Source organism: Ovis canadensis, chromosome 3, assembly GCF_042477335.2.
Source record: "Ovis canadensis isolate MfBH-ARS-UI-01 breed Bighorn chromosome 3, ARS-UI_OviCan_v2, whole genome shotgun sequence".
Taxonomy (NCBI): domain Eukaryota; kingdom Metazoa; phylum Chordata; class Mammalia; order Artiodactyla; family Bovidae; genus Ovis; species Ovis canadensis.
In genome coordinates, this window is record NC_091247.1 from 196,322,727 (window position 1) to 196,327,137 (window position 4,411).

At 40.9% G+C, this 4,411-nt stretch overlaps 1 pseudogene; it reads left to right on the forward strand.

Annotated features, from left to right (window-relative positions):
• The first annotated feature begins 3,144 nt into the window (after positions 1-3,144).
• Positions 3,145-3,802, forward strand: LOC138436399 (large ribosomal subunit protein uL22-like; annotated as a pseudogene).
• The last annotated feature ends 609 nt before the right edge of the window (positions 3,803-4,411 follow it).

The window sequence follows — 4,411 nt, forward strand, 5'->3', positions numbered from 1 at the left end:
TGCTGACTTTCCTGCAGTGAGACAGAGGAAGCGGCTAAAGTACAGGCAAAATGTAGACACGTTTTTCAGTTAGCAAGGTCCTAACAATAATGGAGCAATAGGCTATTTATTCCCAAACCAACTTTGGGGGGATCAAGATGTCTTTAAACCACTGTCTTTAAAACAGTTGCTTTAAAAAAACAGAGTATTGTTGATTTACAATGTTGTGTCAGTTCCAAGTGGACAGCAACACGGTGCAGTTATACATACACTGGGTTGGCCAGAAAGTTTGTTTGGCGGCTTCCCTGGTGACTCAGTGATAAAGAATCCACCTGCAGGAGACACAGGTTCAATCCCTGGCCCGGAAAGATTCCACATGTCACAGAGCAACTAAGCCCGTGCACCACAACTATGGAGCCTGGGCTCTAGAGGCCAGGAACCACAGCTACTGAGCCCACACACCCTAGGGCCTGTGCTCCACAACAGAAGCAGCCACGCCAATGGGAAGCCCAAGCACTGAACCAGAGAGTAGCCCCTGCTCGCAACAACTAGAGAAAAGCCCGCATGCAGAAACGAAGACCCACACAAGCAAAAACAAATAAACAAGTAATTCATTCAGGTGTCTCTGTAACATCTTACAGAAAAATCCAAATTAACTTTTTGGCCAACTTAAAATATATCAGATGTTCTTTATCAGATTCTTTTCCATTATAGGTTATTATAATACATTAAATATAGTTCCCTGTGCTATACAGTAGGTCTTTGTTATTTAAACAATTGCTTTAAACAGATTTCCACGTTTAACTTTGAGACTCAAATTTCTAGAAATAATAGCTAACAAATAGGAAGTATTTCCCATGACCCAGGCATAGTAGTAAGTTCTTTGTATTTATCAACTCATTGCATCTTAAAACAACTCTATGAGGCAAGTATTGCTATTATCTCCTTTTTCAGGCACAAAGAGATTAAGGGACACACCCAAAGTCACCTTAGATAAGTGCTGGAGTCCACATTTGAACCCATGCAGTCTTGCTTGAGAGGGTAGACAACATTGCTCTTCATTTATACATCAAACATGATGATAGTGACAATATGAAAGCTCCCATTTGAGTACCTACTCTGATTTTATCTATTGAGAACTTAATAAATATCTCTTTTATTACGTATCTTGTATATTTAATGTCCAAACTTCACACAAGCCCTGTCAGATGTATAGAAATACCCCCTTTTCACAGATAATAAAATTAAGGTTCAAAAAGATAAAGTAACTTGCTGGTGGTCACATCTCTAAGATCTGTGCCAAGGAGTGTCTTGACTTCAGCAGAATTTTGTTTAACAGTAGCATATATGACCTTTAAAAAACATGATCTCAACTTCTTATAAGACAGCAACTACAGAACTTGGAAATAAATCCAAAATTATGCCTAAGCTGCTAACATTTAATCTATGCAAAGAGTTACAATAAATTGAATAGTTATAAATGGTTGAATAGTTACAAAGAGTTTGAAAGTTATTATTTCTAGAACCTTAACAAAAACGTCTATTTTCTGCTGCTGCTGCTGTTGCTGCTAAGTCGCTTCAGTTGTGTTGGACTCTGTGCGACCCCATAGATGAGTGGGTTGCCATTTCCCTCTCCAATGCATGAAAGTGAAAAGTGAAAGTGAAGTCACTCAGTCGTGTCCTAATGAGGTGGATGAAACTGGAGCCTATTGTATAGAGTGAAGTAAGTTAGAAAGAAAGATACCCATACAGGATATTAACACATGTATATGGAATTTAGAAAGATGGTAACAATGACCCTATATGCGAGATGGCGAAAGAGACACAAATGTAAAGAACAGACTTTTGGACTCTGCGGCAGAAGGCGAGGGTGGGATGATTTGAGAGAATAGCATTGAAACATGTGTATTACTACATGTGAAATGGATCGCCAGTCCAGGTTCGATGCATGAGACAGGGTGCTCAGGGCTGGTGCACTGGGATGACCCTGAGGGATGGGATGAGGAGGGAGGTGGGAGGGGGGTTCAGTATAGGGAACACATGTACACCCATGGCTGATTCATGTCAATGTACGGCTAAACCCACTAAAATATTATAAAGTAATTAACCTCCAATTAAAATAAATAAAATTTTTTAAAAAGCTTCTATTTGTGGTTCTTTTTTTAAAAAGTCCCCTAACAGAAAATGAACAAAGGGGCATTTAGAAAGACTAGGAAGAAGATGCTCCAAATCTTCTCAGTCTGGTTCATTGTACCTCAAGATAATAGCCACCAGTTCCAGCTGATGACGTTTCCATCAACAGAACCCTTCACCATTTAAGGTAACAATCATCTTTGAATCTTTATGCTGTTACTCTGCAATCCACTCCTTTTCTTCTATTCAAGGCTGATCTTTCAATGTCAAGCCTAAAACACATTCTCCTATTGAAATTCGGGAGTAAGTGTATATGCACTTGACTCAAGCTTTCTTTCTGTTCTCTCCAAGAATGTATAATTGTACTGTATACTCTGTCATTTAATTAGATTTTGCCTTCTATTCTTGGGCTGTTTTAAATCTGTTTACTCACTGCCTCCTCAAAAATGTTTTTAATTCTTGTATACAAAAGCCACGGTGTGATTTTCTTTTATATACTCAATACATTGCTGTTGGCAGCATTGATAATCCGCAAAGCTTGTGGACTTGTTCCCTAGCTGTAGTGAGTGTTGGCTCTCAAAGACTTGTAGCTACCACTCTTTCTGGAAAATTTCCCCTGGCCAAATGGGAGCTTCTCATTGCTCAGCTAGGAGGTTGAAAGTGAAGCAATGGTAATGACAGAAGAGAGCCTGCCTGCGAATACAACGCATTCCAAACCTACAGCTGACTGTGGTGGGGACACGGCAGGAGCCGTCAGACTTCCCCATGTCGATTAATGACCTTCTTAAAGACTCACCATTCAAAAAACTAAGATAGAAGCTGGTCCCATCCCTCATGGCAAATAGAAGGGGGGAAAGTGAGAAGCAGTGATTTTCTTTGCTTGGGCTTCAAAATCACTATGGATGGAGACTGCAGCCATGAAATTAAAAGATGTTTGCTCCTTGGAAGGAAAGCTATGACAAACCTAAACAATGTATTAAAAAGCAGAAACAGCTTCCTTTTCTGGTAAGCGGCCTGAGGTGACCCCTAAAAATGGTGCGCTATTCACTTGACCCAGAAAACCCCATAAAATGTAAGTCAGCAAGCAACATTTCTTATTTTGGAGTATGAGGCACCCAAATACCAAGATTAACCCAAAAAAATTTTTTCCGGTATTTTTTAGCATGCAAATCAAGAGGTTCAAATCTTCATGTACACTTTAAGAACACTCGTGAAACCGCCCAGGCCATAAAGGGTATGCATATCCGAAAAGCCACCAAGTATCTGAAGGACGTCACGTTAAAGAAGCAATGTGTGCCGTTCCGTCGTTACAACGGTGGAGTTGGCAGGTGTGCACAGGCCAAACAGTGGGGCTGGACTCAGGGTCAGTGGCCCAAAAAGAGTGCTGAATTTTTACTACACATGCTCAAAAATGCAGAGAGTAATGCTGAACTTAAGGGCTTAGATGTAGATTCTCTGGTCATTGAGCACATCCAAGTGAACAAAGCCCCCAAGATGCAGCGCAGGACTTACAGAGCTCACGGTCGGATCAACCCCTACATGAGCTCTCCCTGCCACAATGAGATGATCCTTACTGAAAAGAACAGATTGTTCCTAAACCAGAAGAGGAGGTTGCACAGAAGAAAAAGATATCCCAGAAGAAACTGAAGAAACAAAAACTTATGGCCCGGGCATAAATGCCGCAAAAAATAAAGGCAAATAAAAGTGAAAAAAAAGGCAGAAACATCACTTGGCCAATAAATGTCCATATAGTCAAAGCTATGGTTTTTCCAGTAGTCATGTACGGATGTGAGATCTGTACCATAAAGAAAGCTGAGTACTGAAGTATTGATCCTTTCAAACTGTGGTGCTGGAGAAGACTCTTGAGAATCCCTTGAACTGAAAGGAGATTAAATCAGTCAATCCTAAAGGAAATCAACCCTGAATATTCATTGGAAGGACTGATGCTGAAGCTCCAATACTTAGGCCACCTGATGTGAAGAGCTGACTCATTGAAAAAGATCTTGATACTGGCAAAGATTGAAGGCAAAAGGAGAAGGGGACGGCAGAGGATGAGATGATTAGCTAGCATCACCGACTCAATGGACATGGATTTGAGCAAACTCTGGGAGAAAGTGGACAGAGGAGCCTGGTGTGCTAGAGTCCATGGGGTTGCACAGAGTCAGACCCAACTAAGCGACTGAACAACAATGAAGTATCTGTCAGTGTTCTCAATGTACTGTGACTATTTTTCTCTTCTACAGCCAGTGAATCAAGGGACAGGTTGAGCCTGGGGCTACTAGAACTGGAACCTCAGACT